Source organism: Myotis nattereri (assembly GCF_964212035.1).
Source record: "Myotis nattereri genome assembly, chromosome: 2".
NCBI lineage: Eukaryota > Metazoa > Chordata > Mammalia > Chiroptera > Vespertilionidae > Myotis > Myotis nattereri.
In genome coordinates, this window is record NC_138076.1 from 109013896 (window position 1) to 109041562 (window position 27667).

Consider the following 27667-nt stretch of genomic DNA (forward strand, 5'->3'; position numbering starts at 1 on the left):
CGCACTGATTTGCCAATGGGATTCGCAGCGAAGGTATGGTCAATTACCATGTTTGTCTATCATTAGATAGGATAATGCACTTATAGAAAGAGAAACAAACAAAACAAAAGAAACTCATTCCCATTTACCATTGCACACAAAAAAATTAAGATAGCTAGGAATAAACTTAACTAAGGAGGTAAAATACCTGTACTCAGAAAACTACAGGACTTTGAAAAAGAGAGAGGAAGACATAAACAAATGGAAGAACATACCATGTTCATGGATTGGTAGAATGAACATCATTAATATGTCCATACTACCCAAAGCAATCTACAGATTCAATGCAATCCCCATTAAAACAACAATGGCATATTTCACACACCTAGAAAAAACTCTCCAAAAATTCAATTGGAATAAAACAAAGACCCCAAATACCCTCAGCAATCCTGAGGGAGAAAAACAAAGTTGGAGGGATCACAATACCAGATATCAAGCTATATTGCCAAGCCATGGTTCTCAAAACTGCCTGGTACTGGCACAGGAACAGACATATAGACCAGTGGAACAGAACAGAGAACCCAGAGATTGATCCAAGCCATTATGCTCAATTAATATTTGACAAAGGAGGCAAGAGCATACAATGGAATCAAGACAGTCTCTTCAATAAATGGTGCTGGGAAAATTGGACAGATCCATGCAAAAAAATCAAACTAGATCACCAACTTACACCATACACAAAAACAAACTCAAAATAGCTAAAGGACTTAAATGTAAGATGGGAAACCATAAAAATCCTACAAGACTCCATAGGCAGCAAAATAGCAGGCATATGGTGTAGCAATATCTTTACCAACACAGCTCCTAGAGCAATGGAGACTAAGGAGAAAATAAACAAATTGTACTACATCAAAATAAAAAGCTTCTGCACAGCAAAAGAAACCATCAACAAAAAGAAAGCCCACTGCATGGGAGAATATATTTGTCAATGCTATTTCAGATAAGGTTTCAATCTCCAAAATTTACAGAGAACTCATACAACTTAACAATAGGAAGATAGACAATCCAATAAAAAATGGGCAAAGGACCTAGATAGGCATTTTTGAGCATTTAGTGCTTATTTTAGTACAACACCCTCATGGTGGGACTATGAGGGTAATGGCTGTGAAATCTGGAAATGTGTAAACCATAATATCATCCATGGGCACTTGATCTGAATATTACAGATAGAGAATAAGTAGGTCAATTGAATACTAAACAGGAGCAAGTAGAATTTAAGTTAGAGGAGTTTTATTTGGCTAATTAAAAAACCTATTAGATAATAGTGTGGTTTGTTTATTTATTTATTTTTATTATTTTTTTAACCAAATACATAACACTCACTAAATGTCAGGCAGTATGCAAGCATCTCATTGAATCATCACCTTTGACAAAGGTGTTATCCAATTTTACCATAACATTGTTTTCAAAAGGCAGGCATTTGCAAATACCAATATACTTTTCAGCAACTGATCCCTATTTTGATGAAGGATAAAGAAGTAGAGCTCTTATTCTCTAAAAAAAAAATGGCTTATTTATCATATTCTAAATAAAAAGCGGACAGTGGGAGATCTGAGGAAACCAATAAGGAATCAGATACAACAGCTGCTTTCCATGGACATTTCCCACTGCCTGATGCAAGAAAAAGAGAGTTTCATTTTCAGCAAGGATGAATGATCTTCCACAGGTGGTTACAACTGTTAGTTTGCCAGTGTAGATACAAAATATGAAAGCAAATTATTTGGAAGGGAAAGGCTCACAGATGATACTAAATCTATGTCATGGAGAGAAATTGGAGTGGACACTGCACAGCTGTCCAGCCCTGGACACTCACCTTAGAGCAAAGTGCCATCAAAATAACACTACACTCCTGCTACCAAATACAATAATTACACAATTTAACCAATTCTTAACAGCTCTGCAAGCTCCTTCAAGTTCTCCTTCCCGGAATAAGTTTTTAAAAAGAACGAAAATGAAGACATACCAAAAGACATTTTGGCCAAAATGGCCAAAAGACATTTGAAAAGATGCCCAATGTCACTAATCATCAGGAAAATACAAAACAAAACCACAATGAGATACCACCACACACCTGTCAGAATGGCTATCACCAATAAATTAACAAGCCAAAAGTGTTGATGAGGATGTGGAGAAAAGGGAACCTTCAAACACTGTTGGTGGAATTATAAATTGGTGCAACTGCTATAGAAAACAGTATAAAGATTGACTATTTACATACTACATATCAATAAATTAAAAATAGAACTACCATATGATCCAGGAATTCCTCTTCTGGGTATTTATCTGAAGAAACCCAAAATGCTAATCCTAAAAGACATGTGCATCCCTATGTTCATTGCAACATTATTTACAGTTGCCAACATATGAAAGCATTGTAGGTGCAGATTGATAGACAAATGGATACATACTGAGATATATATGAATATAACTTGGCCATAAAAAAAGAATGAGGGAGATTCCAAGATGGCAGCCGGGAGGATGGCAGTGAGGGTGAGAGTGTGAGTGAGGGAACAAAAGGAAAGTGTGTGGACATGTGGTATGTGTGTGTGTTTGAGTGAGAGACAGCTATATCTCACAAGACCTGGGGCTGGCAGATGGGCTTATCTACTAGTAGCTAGGCAGCCTCTGCTACTGCAGTAATCTCTCCCAGAGCACCAGATATGTCACAGAGGCCTTACCACCTTGAAGGGGAAAGTGGCGGTGACTGGAAGCCAGCTTCACCTCCACCCAGGGTGCCCTCAGACACCACCCAGGACCTTACAACCACACCATCCAGGGAACTGCTGCCTCATCTACAAACCCACGAACACCCAGACTCTAGCATTCCCAGATAAGGGCTACTGTGAGTTCTGGAATGCGCTCCCTCCTGCCAGCCCAATGCTTTAGCCCCAGGCACTGCGACCATGCCAGCAGCCAAGCGAAGAGCTGCCACCTGGGACTGCATTAGGAGCAAGAAGCTGCTGCCTGGGACCACGTGCAGAGGAAGCAGCCACCGCCTTGTGAACACATGGGGAGCAACCGCCATGACACCCAGGGGAGCAGCCACTGCACCACAATGTGCAGGGAGCATCCACCACCCTGCACCCGCAACAGGTGCAGCTGCTGCCACCCACCAGGAGCAATCTCAACACATGATTGTGTGGGGAGCAGCCACCCATGACAACCGAGGAGCAGCCATCCCATGACCACCCAAGGAGCAGCTGCTGCCCCATGATTGCAAATGGAGCAGGTGCCACCCATGACCAAACGAACTGCCACCAGGGTCTTTAATGCAGCCACAGGCCCCACACAATTGTACACCTAGATACTTCAGTGAGAGAAAAATGGGAGATATAAGAACAACCCCAAAAGGAAAGAAAAGGAGAATCCCGACAAAAGGAACTAAATGAAACAGAGGCATGCAATATGTCAGAAAAAGATTTCAGACTAAGGGTCATACAGTTCATAAACCAGATTGAAAATCAGCAAAGTGGAGAGGACAAAATGGCGGCAGAATAAAAAGATGTGCCCCGAGCCTTGTCCTGGAGCAGATAGAATGAGTAGCTGAAACGAATAAATCCACCCTGAATTGGCAAAGGAGACTCAGCTGGTGAGACAATTTGCAGGCAGGAAGGGCAGAGGACCCCTGGAGAAAGGTAAAATCAAGGATGTGGGCAGGAGTGATCTGCCAGACCTCTGAGTCCAGAGGGTCAGAGGGAAACCGCACGGCACCAAGTTGCATCCCTTGGGACAGGCACAGTGTCTGACTGTGGAAAGGAGGTCTTCAGGACTGCTAGTGGCAGGGGATTCTAGATCTGGGTCCACAGTAATGAAATTCTGAGCCCAGAGTGGGCAGCCTGAAGGGCTGACCAGACCACGCAGTGCTGGCAGGAGAGGAGCTCGCAGAGGAGCAGTTTTTCGCCTCTTTGTGGATTGTACTTTTCTTCACTGACCTAGTTCATAGGACCTTTAGGATATGGACACTCACCTGTGGCTGAGGTGCAGGAGAAGGTGCAGACTTGTAGAGTATGGGGAGAGGTTGGGGAGAGGAGAGGGTCCAGGAGAAGTGGCAGCGAGTCTGGCACTGTGTCATACCTGAGCCCGGGACCTTGGCAGCCATTTTCTCCTGAAGAGAGAGCCCCTCCCTCCAGTCTCCAGGCAACCAATACATTCACACCCAGAATAGTACAAAGGATTAAAAAAATCTAAATAGTCCCTAAGAATCCTCAGGAATCTGCCTAAAGGGAGGCCTTCAGTCCCAGCAATAGGAAATTGAGAAACCACAGACAGTACAGAAGGCTGGGATCTTAAGCCAGCCAAAGGAAAGACACTTCACTTTTTCATTTTTTATTATTTTATTTTATTATTTTATTATCTCTTTTTTTTCTTGTTTTCCTTTTTTTCTTTGTTGCTTTATTTTCTACTTCTTTTCACATTATTTTTCCATCCTATTTTATTTTATTTTATTTTATTTTATATTTTTTTATTTTTATAACATTTTTAAATCATTTTTTATAAATTTATTATTATCATTATTATTTTCTTCACGTTCTCTTTCTTCTTATCCACTCATCTCCTTTTTACTTCCTCTATACTGAACTGAGGTCCTCCCCATAGTCATCCAATTCTTAACCTTATTTTCTGTATATAAGCTCAGTCTCTATAGATTCTGCCCCCACCCACTTTGCTGGGTGTTTGTTTGCATTTTTTGGTTTATCTGTTTGTTCTGTGGTGATTATATATATATATATATATATATATATATATATATATATATATATTCTCCTTTTTCTTCCTTTTTCTTTTCTCTCTTATCTTTTTTTCTCTCTTGAATATCATTTGTGCTCTTTTTCTCTCCCCTAATTCTCTTCTCAGATGGTCACTTATATTGGGGTTATCAGTCTCATGAGTACATTCTTGTTTTGTCCCCTTTGTGTCATGTCTTATCCAAGTGAATTTTATCCTGTTTGGCCACTCTGCTAGAGAGCAAGCCACATACCCAGACACCTGGAGAAGAAACTCCATCCACAAATGGGTCAATAACACCCCAGACCTAACTACAAAGTCAGGAAGAAGGCAGCAGAGAGGGAGAGAGCATGAGTGAGTGAGGGAGCAAAAGACAAGTGTGTGGTCCTGTGGGGTGTGTGTGTGTGTGTGTGTGTGTGTCAGTGAGGTTGAGGCACAGTTAGGTCCCACAGGACCTTCGGGGACAGGCTAACCATGCTCACTTAACTAGGCAGCCTCTGTTACTATTGCCAACAGTACCATGAGGCTGGATCTTCCTATGAGACCTCACGTTTTGAAGGGGAGACATGCTGTAACTGAGATCCCAGCCTCACCTCCACCCAGGGTGCCCTCAGAGAACACCTGGGACTCTACAGCCACCCCTGCCAGGGACTGGCTACCTCAGCTGTGGTCCCATAGTCACAGAATCTCCAGCGAACATGGGTGCAGGCTCCTGTTAGTTCTCAAGCGTGCTCCCCTCTGACCGGCCCAATGCTTTAGCATTTTAGCCCAGGGCACTGTGACCATGTGAGCAGCAGACACGTGAACAGCCTGCTCCTGTCCAAGAAGCAGCAGCCCCGCGAGCAGTCCATCCCAGGCCAAGAGCAGCAGCGTCACATGGCCTGCCCCTGTCCAAGGAGCAGCAACCAAATGAGGAGCCAGTCCGCATCCAAGGAGCAGCAGCCACACGAGCAGCCCACCCACAACTGAGGAGCAACAGCCACGTGCAGCCCACCCCCATCCAAGGAGCAGAAGCTGTGCACAGCCCACACCCTGCACCCTTCTGAGAGCAGCAGCTGTGTGAGCAGCCTGCCCCCATCAGAGGAGCATCAGTTCTGTGAGGAGCCTGCCACCATTTAAGGAGCAGGAGCAGCATGAGCAGGCTTCCCAGTCCAAGGAACAGTAGCAACATGAGCAGAGCGCACACTTCCAAGGGGCAGCAGCACTGCGCAGCCTGCACTGATCCAAGGAGCAGCAGCCACATGCAGTCCACACATGTCCAATGAGCAGCAGCTAAGTGAGCAGCCCTCTCCCATCCAAGGAGCAGCAGCCACATGTTCACTTCACTCCCTTCCGAAGAGAAGCAGCCTGTCCTGTAAGAGGAGCAGCAGCTCTGTGAGCAGCATACCCCATCCAAGGAGCAGCAGCCTCAGGAGCAGCATGCCCCATCTGAGGAGTAGCAGCCATACACAGCCAGCCCACATCCAAGGAGCAGCAACCACGTAAGCAGTCCATGCCTTTAAGAGGAGCAGCAATAATGCACAACCTGACCCCCTCTAAGGAGCAGCAGCCTCTTGATCAGCCCACCCCAATTCAAGAACCAGCAGCTATGTGAGCAGCCTCCCCCAACCAGCCAGAGGAGGCACCATTGCTGTGAACAGCACCCACCAGAGGAGCCACTGCCAACTGAGAAGCAACTGCTGCCACGACCCCCAAAGAGCAACCAAAGTCCGAGGAGCCACTGCCAACTGAGAGGCAGCTGCTGCCATGACACCCAAAGAGCAACCACAGTCTGAGGAGCCACTTTCACCCAAGGAGCGGCCCCTGCACTACTCTAAATCTAGATCCTTCAGTGAGATAAAAAAAATGGTAGACAAAGAAACCCCCAAAGGTGAGAAAAGGAGGAATCACCAGAAAAGCAGCTAAGTGAAACGGAGGCATGCAATATGTCAGAAAAAGAAGTCAGAATGAGGGTCATACAGTTCATAAACCGGATGAATAAAAAAAATCAACAACTTATGTAAGAATCAAGAAGAAATGAAAAGTGATATAGCTGCAATAAAAGCACCATGGAAAGTTTCAACAGTAGACTAGGAGAAGCGGAGGACCAAATTAGAGAATTAGAAGACAGGGAAGTAAAACACACCCAAACTGAACGGCAAATGGAGAAAAAAATTAAAAGAAAAAAGGAGAGCCTAAGGGAGCTTTGGGACAACATGAAACGAAGCAACATACAAATAATAGGGGTGTCAGAACAACAGGAAGAGGAACAAGGGTTAGAAAACCTATTTGAAGAAATAATGTCAGAAAACTTCCCTGATGTGGGGAAGAAAAAAGTCACACAAGCACAGAGAGTCCCAAACAAGGTGAACCTGAAAAGACCCACACCAAGACGCATCACAATTATGATGGCAAATGTTCAGGACAAAGAGAGAATCTTAAAGGCTGCAAGAGAGAGACAGAAAGTTATGTACAAGGGATCTCCCATTAGATTATCAAATGATTTCTCAACAGAAACACATCAGGCCAGAAAGGAATGGAAGGAAATTTACAAAGTGATGCAAAGCAAGGGACTGAATCCAAGAATACTCTATCCAGCAAGGCTATCATTCAAAATTGAAGGGGAAATAAGGAGCTTCACAGACAATAAAAAGCTAAGGGAGTTTATCACTACCAAGCCAGCAATGCAAGAAATGCTAAGAGGACAGGTGTAAAAAGATGAAATAAAAGGGAAGAAGGAACACAGGCACAAAAAATTAACACAAAAAGTACCTATCAATAATAATTTATTAAACGTAAATGAACTAGATGCTCCAATCAAAAGACATCGAGTGGCTGAATGGATAAAAAAAAAAAAAAAAAACATGACCCAAATGATAAGAATTCCTTCTTTTTTACCACAGTGTAGTATTCCATTATGTAGATATACCACAGGTTATAATCCACTCATCAACATTAGGCTGTTTCTAAATCTTAGCTATGGTGAATTGTGCCGCTATGAACATGTGGGTGCATATATCCTTTCTGATTGGTGTTTCTAGTTTCTTGGGATATATTCCTAGAAGTTGGATTGCAGGGTCAAATGGGAGTTCCATTTTTAGCTTTATGTGGAAACTCCATACTGTTCTCCACAGTAACTGCACCAGTCGGTATTCCCACCAGCAGTGCTCGAGGGTGCCTTTTTCTCCGCATCCTCGCCAGCACTGGTCATTTGTTGATTTTTTGACATTCTGACACATTGAGATGGTACCACATTGTCATTTTGATTTGCATCTCTCGTATAATTAGTGACTTTGAGCATGTTTTCATATGTCTCATGGCCTTCCTTATGTCTTCTTTCAAAAAGTATCTATTTAAGTCTGTTGCCCATATTTTGATTGGGTTGTTTATCTTCCTTTTGCTAAGTTGTATGGGTTCCCTGTAAATGTTGGAGATTAAACCCTTATTGGTGATAACATTTGCAAAAATGTTCTCCCATGCAGTTGGCTTTCTTGTTGTTTTGTTGATGATTTCTTTTGCTATGCAAAAGCTTTTTATTTGTTTATTTTCTCTTTAGTTTCCAATGCCCTAGGAGCAGCCTCAGTGAAGGAAATGCTTTGTCATATGTCTGAGATTTTGCTGCCTGCGGATTCCTCTAGTATTTTTATGGTTTCCCATCTTATATTTAAGTCCTTTTCCATTTTTATTCCATTTTTGGGTATGGTGTAAGTTGCTGGTCTATTTTCTTCCCCCCCCCCCCCATGTATTTGTCCCATTTTCCCAACACAATTTGTTGAAGTGACTGTCTTGACTCCATTGTATGTTCAGACTTTATTTGTCAAATATTAATTGAGCATAGTGGTTTGGGTCGATTTCTGGGTTCTCTATTCTATTCCATGGATCTATATGTCAGTTCTTGTGCCAGTACCAAGATGTTTTAAGAACAGTGGCTTTGTAATACAGCTTGATATCTGGTATTGAGATCCCACCTACTTTGTTCTTCTTTCTCAGGATTGCTGCAGCTATTCGAGGTCCTTTTTTATTCCAGATGAATTTTTAGAACGTTCGTTCTAGATCTGTGAAATATGCCAATGGTATTTTAATGGGGATTGCATTGAATCTATAGATTCCTTGGGGTAGTATGGACATTTTGATGATGTTGATTCTACCAATCCATGAACACGGTATGTCCTTCCATCTGTTTATGTCTTCCTCTATCTCTTTTTTCAGTGTCCTGTAGTTTTTCGCATATAGGTCTTTTACTTCCTTAGTTAAGTTTATTCCTAGGTATCTTAATATTTTTGGTGCAATGGTAAATGGGATTGCTTTTTTAGTTTCTCTTTCTATGAGTTCACTATTGGTGTAAGAAATGCCATAAATTACTTGGCATTAATTTTTTATCCTGCTACATTGCCAAATTCATTTATTAAGTCTAATAACTTTTTGATGGAGTCTTTAGGGTTTTCTAGGTAGAGTATCATGTCATCTGCAAATAAGTAGAGTTTTAATTCATCTTTTCCAATTTGGATGACTTTATTTCTTCTTCTTGGCTGATCACAATGGCTAGTACTTCCAGTACTATGTCGAAGAAGAATAGTGAGAGTGGGCATCCCTGTCTTGTTCCTGTTCTTATGGGGAATGGTTTAAGTTTTTGACCATTGAGTATGGTGTTGGCTGTGGGTTTGTCATATATGGCTTTCATTATGTTGAGGTATGTTCCTACTATTCCTACCATGCTGAGAGTGCTTATCAAGAAAGGGTCATGGATTTTGTCAAATGATTTTTCTGCATTAATTGATATGACTATGTGATTTCTAGCTCTCAATTTGTTTATGTGGAATATCACATTTATTGATTTGTTGACATTGTACCATCCTTGCATCCCCAGAATAAATCCTACTTGGTCATGGTGTATGATCTTTCTGATGTATTTCCGTATCCGATTTGCTAGAATTTTGTTGAGTATTTTGGCATCTATGTTCATGAGGGATATTGGTCTATAATTCTCTTTCATTGTGTTGTCTTTACCTGGTTTTGGTATTAGGGTGATGCTGGCTTCATAGAATGAGCTTGCAAGTGTTCCTTCCACTTGAATTTTTTAGAATAGTCTGAGGAGGATAGGTTTTAGTTCTTTCTTGAATGTTTGGTAAAACTCCCCTATGAAGCCATCTGGCCCCTGGGCTTTTGTTTGCTGGGAGCAATTTCACCAATAGTTATTGGCCTATTAGGATTTTTAGAATCTTTCTGATTGAATTTTAGAAGGTTGTATTTTTCTAGGAATATGTCCATTTCCTCCAGGTTGTTTAGTTTGTTGGAGTAGAGTTGTTCCAAGTAATTTTTAACAATTCTTTGAATTTCTGTGGGGTCTGTTATTATTTTTCCTCTTTCATTTCTGATTTTGTTTATTTGGGTTCTTTCTCTTTGCTTCATGGTGAGTCTAGCTAGAGGTTCATCCATCTTGTTTATCCTTTCAAAGAACCAGCTCTTGGTTTCATTGATATTTTGTATTTTTTTTTGTCTCTATGTCATTTATTTCTGCTCTGATCTTTATTATCTCCTTCCTTCTGCTCACTGTGGGCTTTTCTTGTAGCTCTCTCTCTAATTCTCTGAGTTGTAGAGTTAGATGTTTTACTATCATTTTTTCTTGTTTTGAGAGGTAGGCCTGCAGAGCTATAAACTTCCCTCTCAGGACTGCTTTCATTGTGTCCCATAATTTTGGATTGTTGTGTTTTTATTGTCATTACTTTCCAGGATGTTTTTAATTTCTTCTTTGATCTCATTGGTACCCAAATCATTATTTAGTAGCATGCTATTCAGCTTCCAAGTGTTTGAGTTTTTTGGATTGTTTTTATTGTAGTTTACTTCTAATATTATGTCATTGTGGTCTGAGAAGATGATTGGTATGATTTCAATCTTCTTAAATTTGGGGAGACTTTGCTTGTGACCCATTATGTGATCTACTTTTGAAAATGTCCCATGTGCACTTGAGGGGAACGTATATTCTGTGGTTTTGGGGTGAAATGTTCTGAAGGTGTCAATTAAGTCTATCTAATCTAGTGAGTCATTTAGGATTGCTATTTCTTTGCTGATTTTTTTGTCTAGCGGATTTATCCAATGATGTCAGTGGTGTATTTAAGTCCCCTACTATGATTGTATTGTTGTCAATCTCTTCCTTGATATCTTCCAGGAGTTTTTTTTATGTGTCTGGGTGCTCCTGCATTGGGTGCATATATGTTTATCATGGTTATGCCCTCTTGTTGTATCAATTCCTTTAGTATTATGAAGTGGCCTTTCTTATACCTTGTAATGGCCTTCACTTTGAGTTCTATTTTGTCAGATATAAGTATTGCTACCACAGCTTTTTTTCATTTCCATTTGCCTGAAAGATAATTTTCCATCCCTTCACTATCAGTCTATGTGTGTCCCTTTTTCTGAGGTGGGTCTCTTGTAGACAGCATGTATATGGGTCATGTTTTTTTTTTTTTTTTATCCATTCAGCCACTCGATGTCTTTTGATTGGAGCATCTAGTTCATTTACGTTTAATAAATTATTATTGATAGGTACTTTTTGTGTTAATTTTTTGTGCCTGTGTTCCTTCTTCCCTTTTATTTCATCTTTTTACACCTGTCCTCTTAGCATTTCTTGCATTGCTGGCTTGGTAGTGATAAACTCCCTTAGCTTTTTATTGTCTGTGAAGCTCCTTATTTCCCCTTCAATTTTGAATGATAGCCTTGCTGGATAGAGTATTCTTGGATTCAGTCCCTTGCTTTGCATCACTTTGTAAATTTCCTTCCATTCCTTTCTGGCCTGATGTGTTTCTGTTGAGAAATCATTTGATAATCTAATGGGAGATCCCTTGTACATAACTTTCTGTCTCTCTCTTGCAGCCTTTAAGATTCTCTCTTTGTCCTGAACATTTGCCATCATAATTGTGATGCGTCTTGGTGTGGGTCTTTTCAGGTTCACCTTGTTTGGGACTTTCTGTGCTTGTGTGACTTTTTTCTTCCCCACATCAGGGAAGTTTTCTGACATTATTTCTTCAAATAGGTTTTCTAACCCTTGTTCCTCTTCCTGTTGTTCTGACACCCCTATTATTTGTATGTTGCTTCGTTTCATGTTGTCCCAAAGCTCCCTTAGGCTCTCCTTTTTTCTTTTAATTTTTTTCTCCATTTGCCGTTCAGTTTGGGTGTGTTTTACTTCCCTGTCTTCTAATTCTCTAATTTGGTCCTCCGCTTCTCCTAGTCTACTGTTGAAACTTTCCATGGTGCTTTTATTGCAGCTATATCACTTTTCATTTCTTCTTGATTCTTACATAAGTTGTTGATTTTTTTTATTCATCCGGTTTATGAACTGTATGACCCTCATTCTGACTTCTTTTTCTGACATATTGCATGCCTCCGTTTCACTTAGCTGCTTTTCTGGTGATTCCTCCTTTTCTCACCTTTGGGGGTTTCTTTGTCTACCCATTTTTTATCTCACTGAAGGATCTAGATTTAGAGTAGTGTAGGGGCTGCTCCTTGGGTGGCAGTGGTCATAGTGTAGTGGCTACTCCTAGTAGCAGCAGCTACTAGGCAATTGGGGGCGGCTCCTCTGGTGGATGGTACACGTAGCAATGGTGTCTCCTCTGACTGTTTGGGGGAGGCTGCTCACACAGCTGCTGCTCCTTGGACAGGGTGGGGTGCTCACGAGGCTGCTGCTCCTTGTACAGGGGCAGCCTGCTTGCATGCCTGTTGCTCCTCAGACAGGTGTGGTTTGCTCATAGGGCCACTGCTCCTTGGACAGGGGAGGGCTGCTCATGGGGCTGCTGTTCCTCGGACAGGGTGGGCAGCATGTGGCTGCTCATTTTTGGATGAGGCGGGCTGTGTGTTTTGCTGTCCCTAGAGTGGGTGCAGGCTTCTCACGAGCTGTTGCTCCTCGGAAGGGGACAGGCTGCTCACAGGGACTGCTGCTCTTGGGTCATGGGCTTGCTGTCTGAGGCTGCTTTTCCAGACAGGTGCAGGTTGCTCACAGGACTGCTACCCCTCGTATGGTGGTGGGCTGCTCGCTCTGCTGCTCCTCATATGTGGGTGGGTTTCTTGCACAGCTGCTGCTCCTGGGAATGGGGGCAAACTGCACATATGGCTGCTACTCGTTCAATGGGTGTGGGCTGCGTGTGGCTTCTGCTCCTTGGACAGGGGTGGGCTGTTCAGGGCCGCCAATCCCTCAGACGTGGGCAAGCTGCTCCTCCTTGGATGGGGACAGGCTGCTCATGAGGCTGGTGCTCCTCAGATGGAGGTGAGCTGCATGGGAGGCTACTGCTCCTCAGATGGGGGAGCCGGTCACACAGCTGCTGCTGTTCGAATGGGGATGGGCTGCTTACATAGCTGCTGTTCCTCAGATGGAAGTGGGCTGCTCACACGGCTGCTGCTCTTCGGACAGGTGCGAGCTGTATGTGGCTACTGTTCCTTGGATGGGGGCAGGCTGTGCGGGATTGTCCCTCCTTTGTCATGGGAAAGCTGCTTGTGTGGCTGCTGCTACTCAGATGGGGCGGGCTGCTCACATGGCTGCTGCTCCCTGTAAGGGGGTGGGCAGTTCATGTGGCTACTGCTTCTTGAACAGGTGTTGGCTGCGCACACGGCTGCTGCTCCTTAGACAGGTATGTGGGCCACTCGAAAAGCTGCTGCTCCTTGGATGGGATTAGGCTGCTCCTCCTCAGTCAAGTGCAGGCTGCTCACGTGTCTGCTGCTCATGTGGTCACAGTGCCCTGGTCTAAAGCGTTGAGCCGGTCAGAGGGGAGCACACTTCGCAACTCTCTGGAGACTGCGCCTGGGGTGGCTGGAGTCTCAGTGAATATGAGACCACAGTTGAGATAGCAGGTCCCTGGCAGGGGTGGCCCTGGTGTTTTCTGAGGGCACCCAGGGTGGAGGTGAGGCTGGGCTCCCAGTCACAGAAGCTCTCCCCTTCAAAAAGGCAAGACCTCTGAGAAAGAGCAAGCCACTCCAGGACTGTTTGCAATGGTAGCAGAGGCTGCCTAGTTAGGTGAGCCTGGTTAGCCTGCCCCCGAAGGTCAGATGTCTCTCAATTTCTATCTTCTTGAATTTGAAGAGACTTTGCCTGTGTCCTAATATGTGGTCTATCTTTGAAAATGTGCCATGTGCACTTGAGAAGAATGTATATTTTGTATCTTAAGGGTGAAATGTTCTGAGATGTTTATTAAGTTTATCTGATCTAGTGAGTCATTTAGGATTGCTGTTTCTTTGCTGATTTTTTTTAGAGGTTTTATCCAGTGATGTCAGTGGTGTATTAAAGTCCCCTTCTATGATTCTATTTCTGTCATATCTCCCTTGATATCTTGCAGAACTTTTTTTATGTATTTGGGTGCTCCTGTATTGGGTGCATATATGTTTACCGGAGTTATATCTTCTTCTCGAATTGCTCCCTTTAGTATTATGAAGTGCCCCTCATCTCCTGTTATGACCTTTACTTTGAGTGCTATTTTGTCAGATATAAGTATTGCAACACCAGCTTTTTTCTCATTTCCATTTTCCTGAAACATTTTTTTAGATCCCTTCACTATCAGTTTGTGTGAATCCTTTGTTCTGAGGTGGGTCTCTTGAAGACAGCAAATTTATAGGTCATATTGTCTTATCCATTGAGCTTCCCTATGTCTTTTGATTAGAGTATTTAATCCATTTACATTTAATGTTATTATTGATAAGTACTTGTTTGTTGCCATTTTTATTCTTTATGCTTGTGTTCCTTCCTGCCTTTCTATTTCTTCTTTTTACAGCAGTCCCTTTAGCATTTCTTTGATTGTTGACTCAGTGGTAATAAACTTTCTTAGCCCTTTTTGTCTATGAAGCTCCTGATTCCACCTTAAATTTTGAATGATAGCCTTGCTGGGTAGAGTATTCTTGGATTCAGTCCCTTGCTTTGCATCTCTTTGTATATTTCATTCTATTTCTTTCTGGCCTGGTGTGTTTCTATTGAGAAATCAATTGATAGTCTAATGCAGGGGTCCTCAAACTTTTTAAACAAGGGGCCAGTTTACTGTCCCTCAGACCGTTGGAGGGCCAGACTACAGTTTAAAAAAAAAACTATGAAAAAATTCGTATGTAAACTGCACATATCTAATTTTGAAGTGAAAAAACAAAACAGGAACAAATACAATATTTGTATTTGCATGTGGCTCGTGGGCCATAGTTTGAGGACCCCTGGTCTAATGGGAGATCCCTTGTAGGTAACTTTCTGTCTCTCTAGCAGCTTTTAAGATTCTTACTTAGTCATTGATGTTTCCCAATTTAATTATGATGTGTCTTGGTGTGTGTCTTTTTGGGTTCATCTTATTTGGGACTCTATGTGTTTCTTGGACTTGTGTGGCTTTTTTCTTAGCAACATCAGGGAAGTTTTCTGTCATTATTTCTTCAAACAGGTTTTCTATTCCCTGCTCAAATTCCTCTCCTTCTGGTTCCCCTATTATGCAGATGTTGTTTTGTTTCATGTTGTCCCAAAGCTCCCTTAGGCTCTCCTCCTGCTTTTTAAGTTTTCTTTCCAGTTGCTGCCATGTTTGTGTGTTTTCTCCTCCCTTGTCCTTTAATTTGCTGATGCTGTCCTCTGCCTCTTCTAATCTACTTTTTAAGCCTTCCATTGTGCTTTTTATTAAAGCTCAGGCATTTTTCATTTCCTCTCGGTTCCTTTTCCTAGTGGTGACATTCTAATTCAGCTCCTTATAATTCCCATTGAGTTGTGTGTATTTGTCATCCAGCCATTTGAGCATCCTCATAACCATTACTCTGAATTCTTTCTCTGACATGTTACTTGCCTCCATTTCATTTACTTCCCTTCCTGATGATTTCTCCTTTTCTTTAGAGATTGTTTTTTTTGACTCCCTACTTTTTGCTGTAACGTTTTAAGTGTTTCCATGTCTTAGATCTAACTGTTTTTGCTACCCAGGTTCTTTTGGCAGTGCTGATATGTAGTTGGTGATTTTTCAGACCCAGTGGTTCGGTCTCTCAGGGCTCCTGGGGCTTGGTGATCTAATGGAGCCCCCTACTTGAGCTATTTGGGTTCTTTTGATGTAGTTGGGTCTTGAATGTTAGTTTCTTATTCATGGATGAAATCTCATCACAAATTGGCAATGTGACTCACCCCAAGCTTCATTGTGCAAGTTGTTTTGAATGTGACCGTGGTTCTGTCTCTTGTGGAAAAGGTTGCCTGAGGTCTCACTGCAATGTGCTCACTGTGGGTTCCCAGAGTCCACAGCCTGGGAGGAAGTAGTCTCAGGGTCTGAGGCTCAGGTACTGTGACTTTGGCCAGTGTTGTGTGACTCTTGTTGGATTAGAATCACTCTGCAATTCACTATGAGGGCCTCAGAGCCCGTGACAGTGTGGGGCATGTGTCTCATAGTCTGTGGTTGAGGCACTGAGATTCTGGCCAAAGTGATTCCCCTCTCTGAATCACAAGGGGGTTCAAGAGCCAGCAGCTGGATATGTGGGAATATCAGAGTCTGTGGCTGAAACAATGTTACCTTTTCCAGGGAATGAGTTCTCAGTAATTTACCAAGGTGCCCAGAGGTAGGCAGCTGGGAGGGGGATGTTATGGATCCTGCTGAGTGAGCTGTGCACCCTTGGTTGGAAAGGCACATTCAGTGGCAGCTCACAAAGGTGCCCAGAAGCCGTCTGCCTCGGTTGTGTGCTTGTGTGACCCACACACTGGATCAGAGAGATTGTGGGGTGCCACTGGCCCCATGGAAGGAGAAGTCCCTGTTTCTGCTTTGGGAGCTGTGCATCCTAGGTTGGATACACACACCCACCAGCAGTTTGCAGAGGCACCTAGGAGCTGTCTGCTTAGGCAGTGGGCTCAGGGGGCCCATATGCTGGAGCGGCACTACCATAGAGACTGGATGCCAGCAGCCAGGTTCATGCCTTGTGGCAGCTCAGAGAGGCATCTGGGGGCTGCCTGCTGGGGCATCAGGCTCAGGGGGTGTGGCAAGCTGGCATGGCCATGGCATACTCAGCCCCATGGTGCCTTATGTGCCACACCAGCTCAGCCAGGTTCAGTGACCCTGAGAGGAGGCAGTGAAGGATTGAGAAAAGACAGACAAGGGAAAAAACTGGGTCTGAGTGGGTTGCTGCTCCCGGATGGAGAGACAGCACCATGGACTACAAGCGGTGTCTTTATTTTATAGCCAGATTTCATGAGCAAAGTAAGGGCATGGTAAAGATGTTTACAACATTCTCATGGGTTTCAATCCTACACAATTACATGCACCTGAACTCTATCAAGCCCACATCACTCAGACAAGTGGGGCCACGTGTTTGGACCATAGGTTCAAGCTTATAACTATAGCTGTTGGCTATAATTGTGCTGGGAGTGCTCTCCCCTCAGAGCTGGGACTTGCACGTGGCAATGAGAGAACTATGCCCTCTCAGTAGTCCAAGGTTTGAACCTGTCCAAACACTGCAGCCACTCTCCACAAGGGGACTTGTGCGCTGGATTAGTACAACTTCCGTGACTGGAGGTCGGCAGCCAAGGAGGGGGAAATCCGAGTTTCTCCTGCCAGGAACTTTTTCCCTTGGTTGGATATGAGTGCACCTAGTGGTTGTTCACAGAGGCACCCAGGAGTTGACTGCCAGGGCAGCGGACTCAGGGGGCCTGTGTGCTGAAGCCACACAACTGCAGTGTCTCTGGGCAAGCAGCCAGAAAGGGTAAGTCTGAATTTCTACAGTCGGGGCTGTGCACCCTTGTTTGGATATGAGAACACCCAATGGGGGCTCAAGGAGGCACCCAGGAGCTGCCTTTGGGGCAGTGGGCTCAGGAGGCCTGCATGCCAGAAAGGCTCAACTGCAGTGTCTAGAGGTCAGCAGCTGGGAAGGGGAAAGTCCCAATTTTTGCTGCCTTTTGTCCTTGGTTGGATTCTCACATGCCCAGCTGGGGCTCATGGAGGCTCCTGGGAGCCGCCTGCCAGGGTGGCAGGGCTCAGGAGGCCTTCGGCCTAGAAAGACGCAAATGCAGTGTCCGGCGGTTGGCAATTGGGGAGGGTGAAGACTCAGTTTTTGCTGCTGGGGCCATTCACCCTTGGTTGGATTCACATGTGCCCAGCAGCAGCTCACATAAGCACCCGGGTGCTGTTTGCCATGGCAGTGCACTCAGCGGGGCCTTTGCACTGAAGCTGCATAACCGCTGTTTCTGTGGGCAGGCAGCTGGGAAGGGGGAAGTCCGAATTTCTACTGCTGGGCCATGCATCCCTGTTTGAATACAAGCATGTACAGCGGAGGCTCACAGAGGCACCCAAGACTAGCCTGTTGGGCAGTGGGCTCAGAAGGCCTATGCGTTAGGATGCATAACTAAGGTGTCCAGAGGTCAGCAGCCAGGGAGGGGGATGTTGCACTTACTGCTCCAGGATCCGTGCACCCTTGGAGGTGGATGTTCGAGGGTCTGCAGGTCTGTGGGCAGGGCAGCATGATTTGGCTGGAGTGGCTGCAGGGTCGTGGGCAGTGTCCAAGGCCAGTCTGGGTTGTGGTGTTGATGAGTTCCTAGAAGGGGCCTCTCTCCCCTTCAAGATGGCGTGGGCTCTGTGCCTGAGCACCACAGTCCAGGGAGTGCCTTCAGCAGTGGTAGGTTCTCCCTGTCCAGGAGAGCCTGGTCTGCCAGCATCTGATACTCCTGCCAGATTTAACTGTCCCTCCCTCACACACACACACACCACACACATCCACACACTCTCCTTTCACCCCCTCACTCACTCAAACCCTCTCACTCACCTCCATCCTGCCAGCTGCCATCTTCTTCATATCTCCCCTTGATTCTTACTTAAGTTTTTGATTTTATCATCCATGTAGTTTATGAATTGTGTGACCCTTACTCTTGAGTTCTTTCTCTGACATATCACATGTCTCTATTTCATTTATTTCCTTATTTTGGCAATTCCTCCTTTTCTTTCCTTTGGGGGTTGTTTCTTTTCTCCCCATTTTAGCTATCACTGAAGGGTCCAGGTGCTGAATTGCACGGGGCCTGTGGCTGAAGCAGCGGGTTTGGTGGAAGTGTTGCATGCCCAGAGTCACAGGAGAGCCAAGGTGCTGGACACACAGGGCCTGTGTCTATGGCAGCTGGTTGGTGGGAGCATTGGGCCCTCTAGAGTCACTGGAGAGCCTAGGAGCCAGGATGTGTGGGTCCAGGGCCAAAGTGGCGGGCCCACTGGGGAGGAGAGAGCACTCCGGAACTCACAGGAGACTTGGCCTGGGAGGCTAGATTCCCAGTGTCCGTGGATCTGCAGCTGTGGTGGCAGATCTTTGGCTGGAGTGGCTGCAGGGTCCCAGATGTTGTCTTAAGCCAGTCTGGGTGGTTCTGAGGCTGTGCTCTTGGTCACAGTAGCTCTCCCCTTCTAGATGGCATGGATTCTGTGCCAGCTCTGCCCACTCGGGAGTGCTTGCCTTGCCAATCCTTTTGAGAGTTAGCTGACTACCATGTGTCTCTTCACCCAAAAATGCTTTCATCATGCATTTTCCAAGGACAATAGCATTTTCTTTTATTATAATAAGCAAAAGTTCAGAAAAAAAGTAACTGATATGACAATGTTATCTAATCTACAGTCCATGTTTAGATTTCACCAATTGTCCTAATAACATCTTTTATATCAGTCTTACCACTGATCCAAAATCCAATCCAGGATCATGCCTTGCATTTAGTTGTCATGACTCTTTAATCCTTTTAATCTAGAAAGTTATTTCAGCTTTCCTGTCCTTTCATAACGTTGGTAGTTTTGAATTTTCAGGCCAGTTGTTCCTCAATTTGAATTAGATTCTGGTTATGCATTTGGGTTAGAAATGCTAGGTAAATGGTGCTTTCAGTGCATCATCTGTCTCTTCACTATAATGTTACCATTTGTACCTCTGTAATTAACAAGTAGTCTGTGTGAAAGATTTGGAGAGGATGCAAATATCCTGTTCCTCCCCAAACTTTCATCCAAAAGTTTTGGCATCCATGGATGATTCTGCTCTGAATCTATCTTTTTTCTCTGATGGTTACAAAATGATGACTTTCTAACTCTAATCTTTCTACATTTATCTGATAGCATTTGATTTTAAGGAAGACCTTCCCTTTTTTTCTCCATTTATTTATCATCAATGTGGACTTGGAGATTCTTATACAATTCAGTGAATTACAACTCGTTACTGTCATCATTCATTTTGATGCTCATATCACTCCTCATTTGGCCAGTGAGAGCTCTTCAAGCCTCTCCCTGTTTCCTTATGACATGTTCCAAATATTTTGTGAGCACTTCTTCACTTTCTGACATAAGGAGATGTCCCAGACTTTTCTTGTACTTTCTTCTCCCCCACAGGCTCTGAAATCATCTATTTCTGTAAGGATAATTTGTTTATTTTGTGGAGCATAATATTTAGAAACCAAGATATAAACATGCTGTGTGCTTAGGTATTAGCAACTTCTTACAGGGAAGCATTCAAGGTACATTGAAGTCTTTTCTTGGGTGGGGGCAGAAAGCTTCACAGAAAGAGTTTCTAATTGGTTAAATGATGTTTAAGTTCTATTTAGTAAGTCCAGGATAAATGTTATCCATAGTGTCCCTATTTTTGTTTCCAAACAGATGTTGCTGTGATGGTTGTGTTTGTGGTCATGGAGTTTGCTGTGCTTGTAAAATCCAAGGGGATATCCGTTGTCTATAACATAAACACCTCCAATCTGGCTGTATCTGGCAGCTTCTCTGACCTTTCATTTAACCTCTACATTTGTCAATAACAGTAAACTAACCCAAACTTGTGCTCCTTGTGCTTCTACTTTTGGCTAGGATATTGTAACCCAATGAAGACTGTTGCACCATTGCTGTAATCAGTGTCAGTGTAATCACAGAATCCAGTAGCCAGCCATGAATTCTGGGGTGCAGAGCTGTCCTCACACACCAGCATAGCCATTGTAATAAATACTATGCTTCCTCTAAAAGTATCTCTCAAACTACTTATCAACCCTTTTTAGTACTTTCTATATCAACTTTCTAATGCAGCTGCTTTCCAACCCACACTGTCATTGGCTGACTTTCACCACATAAACCTAAATATTCAGTGACATGTTATGTCAGCATACTACAGTACAAATAATTGGGGGAATAAATGGAATAAGCAAACCTCATGGGAGTTACTGCTGCTGTTTACCAATTTCAAAAATTAACATGGAAGGAGTGGTCCAAACTTCAGCAGCTCGGGGCATGAAAAAAATAAAATATTTATTCTACACAATGGATTTAAGCATTCTAAAATTTTTGATTCAACAAATTGCATCTCATGCCCCTTTCATTTCTAAAATTCTTCTCCCAATATAGCACAGTAAATGAAAGTATAGGAAGGCTTCATTGAAAAAAGGTTTCAACAAGATTCCTTCTGAGACATCCCTGTCTGTTAATTAAATAGAAACTGGAACAAGTACTTTTGGCTTGTTATAATATGAAAAATTGTCTGTGTTATAGCTACAAAGAGATTTTCTACCAATGTGTTAATAATTTTATCACTGAATGATGAAATTCTTTCCATATTCTCATATATTTGCTTCTCAATTTTCTACAATGTGCATGTATTACATTTGTCAGAGACTCAGAAGATAACAATAAACATAATAATAAACATAAGTGTGTAGACAATGGGAAAAGAAAAGCACTAGCCATGTTGGATGCAGATAGGAACCAGATGGGAGGTGATCCAGGAGAAATGGTCTGGGGAAATAGCATTTATCAAGTCAGTAAGATGTTCTGTGGCTAAACTTTAAAGGTTGCAAAGAGACAAAACATTTAAACATCAACTATAAAAGAACTCATCACTTTTACATGTAGCAGTTCTCAGAAGAATAATTTCATTTCAAATAACTATTTTACAGTTTCCAAAATGGTGGCAGATTAAGTGGAAGCTACACTGACACTCCCCCAGGACCAAACTGTAAGTACAACTAAAATATATAAAAAACCATCCTGAATAATCAACTGAAGACTAGCTGGAGAGAAACCTTATAACCAAGGAAGTAAAATGGAGACCACATAGAAACTATACTAGAAGGTGAAGAAACTGAGTAAGGGATAGGGAACATGTTTGAAGAAATAATGGCAGAAAACTTCCCTAACCTGGTGAAGGAAAAAGTCACATAAGTCCAGGAAGCACAGAGAGTCCCAAGAAAGAAGAACCCAAACACAGTATAATTAAAATGCCAAAAATTAAAGACAAAGAGAAAATCTTAAAAGCAGTAAAAGAAACACAATTTTTACATACAAAGGAGCTCCCATGAGGTTGACAGCTGATTTTTCATTAGAAACTTTACAGACCAGACGGGAATGGCATGCAGTATTCAAGGTAATGAAAAGTAAGGATCTGAAACCAACACTACTATATCCAGCAAGGCTATGATTCAAAATAGATAGTGAAATAAAGAGCTTCCCAGATGGGGGTACGAGGGAGGCTAAAGGATTTTACCATCACCAAACCAGAAATGAAAGAAATGTTAAAGGGAGGAGAAACCAAGATGGCGGCATAGGTAAACACCGGAAATTGCTGCCTTGTACAACCACTTCAAAAATACAACTAAAAGACAAAATGGACATCATCCAGAACCACACGAAGGCTGGCTGAGTGGAAATTCTACAACTAGAAGGAAAGAGAAAAGCACACTGAGACTCAGACGAGGTGTGGAAGTAAAGTGCAGAGGTACAGAGGCACACATGGAAAGGGTGGCAACTGAGGACACGGTTGTCTTTTTCAATCGGGAGGGAGTCTCACGCTCCCAACAGCTCTGAACTCCAGTTCTGGGCGAGTCTTTGGGGACCCAGACTCAAACGGGGAGAAACTGGACCGTCTGGAATTGGTTGGAACTCGTGGGTGGCTTTCTCTCAGAGGTGATTGCAGCGATTACCAGGACACTGAGACCCGGGGCCTCTTAGGGTAGGACTGAGGAGCAGCCATAGCTGTTTGCTCCACCCAGTTAATTCCCTGAGGCCCTGCCCCACCCAAGTTGTGTGCAGAGGCTTTTGCATATGAAAGGCCTGGCCCTTTGCAATCTGAAAATTACCTAACAAACTGCAGCTGGGTCAGAGAGACCCAGAATTTCCAAAAGAAGGCCCAAGGCCCCACAGCAGCTTGCATTGCTTCACAGCTGGGCCTCATCTGGGCACCTCCAAACCCAAAACAAAGAAGAGGAATCTGCAGATCCTCCATAGCTCCTGCTGGGTTGCCTCAGGCAGAGGTTAAATTAGCACCTCCTTAGAGATCCAAGAGCCAGTGTACCCAGTGGTCAGAGTGGGACCATCCAGATTACAACTCCTCAGATCCATAAGGGACACACTCAGGGGCAGACTCAGTGAGCACCAAAGCCCCACTGAAGCAAGTCTTGCCCCATAAGGGTGTTTCCAGCACAGAAATTCTCCCACTGTAGACACAGCTGATTCTCACAGCCAATTGACCTGGAGGTCAATTCCTCCCAGTGATACCAACTACAATCAAGCCTTAACTACCACAAGACTGTGCACAAAGCCCAGAAGATGGTGCACCAAGAGTGTCCACCTCAGGTAATTGGGGTGGCTGAGCCACTGGGACCTATAGGACAACTAGGACAGAAAGCCACTCTATTGACACAGGGAATCAGCCAAAATGCAGAGACAAAGAAACAGGTCACAAATGACAGAAATGGAGGAAAGCAAATGACTGGATATAGAGTTCAAAACCATGGTTATAAGGTTTTTCAAGAATTTTCTAGAAACCACCAATAAATTTAGTGAGACCCTCAAGAAATCTAGTGAGACCCTCAAGGATATGAAAAAGGACCAACTAGAAATTAAGCATACACTGACTGAAATAAAGAATATTATACAGAGTTCCAAAAGCAGACTAGAGGATCGCAAGAATCAAGTCAAGAATTTGAAATACGAAGAAGCAAAAAACACCCAACTAGAAAAACAAAAAGAAAAAAGAATCAAAAAATATGAAGATAGTGTAAGGAGCCTCTGGGACAACTTCAAGCACACCAACATCTGAATTATGGGGGTGCCAGAAGAAGAGAGAGAGCAAGATATTGAAAACCTCAATATTTAACAAAGGAAGCAAGAGTATACAATAGAGTAAAGATAGTGTCTTCAATAAATGGTGTTGGGAATTGGACAGGTACATACAAAAAAAATGAAAATAGGTCATCAACTTGTACCATACACAAGAATAAACTTAAAGACTTAAATGTAAGTTGTAAAACCATAAAAATCCAGGAGAAAACATAGGCATTAAAATCCCAGACATCTCTCATAGTAATATGTTTGCTTGGTAAGGGAAACAACAGAGAAAGTTAACAAATGGGGCTGCATCAAAATAAAAAGATTCTGCACAGCAAAAGAAACCATCAACAAAATAAAAAGGGAGCCCACTGTATGGGAGAACATTTTTGCCAATGGTACATCTGATAAAAGGTTATTATCCAAAATATATTAGGAACTCGTACAAACAATCCAATTAAAATATGTGCAAAGGACCTAAATAGACACTTCTCCAAAGTGGACATACAGATGACCAAGAGACATATGAAAACATGTTGAAAGTCACTGATCATCAGAGAGATTCAAATTAAAATGACAGCTGAGGTATCACCTCACAACTGTCAGAATGGCTACCATCAACAAGTAAACAAATGACAAGTGTTGGAGAGGATGGGAAGAAAAGGGAACCCTAGTACACTGCTGGTGGGAATGCAGACTGGTGCAGCCACTATGGAAAACAGCATGGAGTTTCCTCAAAAACTTAAAAATGGAACTGCCATTTGACCTAGTAATCCCACTTCTAGAAATATATCCTAAAAATCCCAAAACACCAATCAGGAAGAATGTATGCACTCCTATGCTCATATCAGTGCAATTTATAATAGATAAGATTTGGAAACAGCCCAAGTGTCCATCCATAAATGAGTGGATAAAAAAAGCTGTGGTACATTTACACCATGGAATACTTTGCAGTTGTTAAAAAGGAGGATCTCTTACCCTTTGAAACTGCATGGAGGGACCTGGTGAGTATTATGCTAAGAAAATAAGCTAGTCAGAGAATGACAAGGTCTCACTCATATGTGGAATCTAAAAACAAAATAAAGTGGTGCACAAAATAGATTCAGAGCCTGTCCAGTATGGCTCAGTGGTTGAGTGTCGACTTATGAACCAGGAAGTCCTGGTTTGGGCACATGCCCCAGGTTGTGGCCTCAATCCCCACTGGTGATTCTCTTTGATGTTTCTATCTCTCCCTCTCTCCCCCTCTCTGAAATCAATAAAAATATTTTTAAAAATAGATTCAGAGACATAGAAACATGGAACAGACTGCTGAATCTCTGAGGGAAGGCAGGGTTGGGTGGGTGGGTGGGAAGAGATTAACCAAAGAACTTATATGTATGTATGCATAACCCATGGATACAGACTATAGTGTGGTAAAGGCCTGGGGCAGGGGCGAGTGCAGGCTAGAAGGGATCAATGGGGGAACAAAAGGGACATCTGAAATTCTTTCAACAATAAAGATAACTTTTATTTTTTAAAAAATGCTACTTTATCTTTTGAATCCCAAGAAGTTGCCTGCCTTTGGACTCTGGAAATCTGAGTCTCTGTCTACAGAGTGTAGGGGTCCAATCCAAGTTGCCATAAGGTACAGAAAGAGGCTGCCTCACAGGGGGCATTGGTTTGGTGGCCACCATGTGCCCCAGACATCCCCTTACACTGCTCTATATCATCACATCAAAGAGACACATTCATTCAACCAACATGTCAGGCTACTCCGCTAAGCATCAATAGTACAAAGATCAATAACACATGGTACCTGTCCTCAAAGGCTCAGAGCAGAAAGGACAGGATGAGGAAAATGGTACATTTAAAGAAAAGAAGGCTTTTTGGGTGAATTTGCTTGTAAAGAAAGAAAAGAATAAATAAAAAGGAAGGAAGAAGAGAAGAGGGAAGGAGGTAGGGAAGAAGGAAGGAAGGAAGGAAGGAAGGAAGGAAGGAAGGAAGGAAGGAAGGAAGGAAGGAAGGAAGGAGGGAGGGAGGGAGGGAGGGAGGGAGGGAGGAAGGAGGGAGGGAGGGAGGGAGGGAGGGAGGGAGGGAGGAAGGAAGGAAGGAAGGAAGGAAGGAAGGAAGGAAGGAAGGAAGGAGAAAAGGAAGGAGAAAAGGAAGGAGGGAGGAAGGAAGGGAGGGAGGGAGGAAGGAAGGAAGGGAGGGAGGGAGGGAGGGAGGGAGGGAGGGAGGGAAGGAAGAGGGAAGGAGGAGGGAAAGAAGACCCCACACTTTCCAGTCCCACATATGTGACAGACTCTTCTGCTTTGTGCTGGTGAAGGGCAGCTTGTCTCCTCTCTCCCTCTAGCGGAGGAAGATCACCCAATACCTTCCTTTTTCTCTCACCCAAAGTATAGAATAGCACCTTGCATTCTATTTAATAAATATTTGGTGAAGTAATTAATTGATTTATTGACTTTTTGAGGTGATCATTTGGGAAAAATGAGCCAACTAATTCAAAATAGCAAATGCTACTATTTCTATTAATCAACCCAGTAACTCTTGATGTTACCCTCCCTTGCTTTCTCTACCCTGAAGAACACACACACCCAATAGGCATCTTACCACTAACACAAATAAAACTTTTCAAACACATATTAGGGGAAGGTTACTACAACTGGATGTTAATTTTGCAAAAACAGTTGTGATAGTGTTAGACACCCTAAGAAGTTTAGACCTCACACAGATAGGTCCAGGCAATACTGGGGGCAGAGAGCCTGTCCTTATATTGCTCAGATCCACCATCACCACATTTGTCCACACCTGCCTAGTGACCCTGACTAAGTGGCTAAAGCTATCAATGCCTTGGTTTCCTCACTATAAATTAGGGACAACCATGAGATACTATGGAGAATCTGACCTTGGTGAACTCATGAAGTGATGGCTTTTGTTATATTTTATGTCTGAACCTTGTGTCCTCCCCCTACACATGCCACATTCAGAACCCAGATGCATCATCCATCTACTTACAGTCCTTAACTGAAGCACCAACCAATCCTTTTCTCTTCAAGCTTGATGTATTGAAATAGAGTCATTTGGTCAACGAGTATTTACCAAGAATATTTACTAGGTGACTGGTGTTGTGTTGGGGCACTGGGCAAGCAATGTTAACAAGACCCACACAAGGCCTGCTATCTTGGGGCTCACAGGCTAGGGAAGGGACAGGGGGAATTCTCTGCAGTGTGGAGAAGGCATGGGTTACTCAGGGTGCCCAGGAAAGGACCTAGAGGGAGAATTGTCAGAGCCGAGGATGAGAAGGACTCAGTTAGGCAAATACAAAGTGCCAAGATGGCTTCAGACAGAAGGGACAATGTGTGCAAAGGACCAAAGGGTAGCAGATTACTATGTTTACAGGACTTTGTAAGCATTACTATAGCAGGGGTGCAGAATAGCAGGTGGAAGGTGGCCAGACATGGGCTACAGCAGGAAGCACAGCTGGACCGAGGAGCAGCCGGGTGAGTCTTATAGAGGAGTGGAGCCATGGGTGCAATCCCAGCTGGGAAATCAGAGGGATGGGCAGTATAATCAGGGTAGAATGACACTCAGGCCACAGGTGCATAATAGGTATTTCAGATTCGACCAGCGGAGGCAGGAGGTCATTTAGATGGCTGCCTGAATGGCCCAGGTCAGAGCTCATGACGGCTTAAAAAGGATAATGGCAGTGGGATTAAAAGTGACATTAGATGGAATTAGATGTTTAGGAGGAAAACTGTGGTGGTTTTGGATATAGAAGTGAAAAGATGAAGATGTTAAGGATGACTCCCAGATTTCTGACTTGAGCACCTGGATGAGTTTTCTGAAATGAGGAAATCAAGCAGGAGAGCATATTTGGAGGAAGATACCATGAGTTCTGCTTTGGGCTTGGTGAGATAGAGGTACCCTTGGAACATCTGAGTTCACATAGTTGT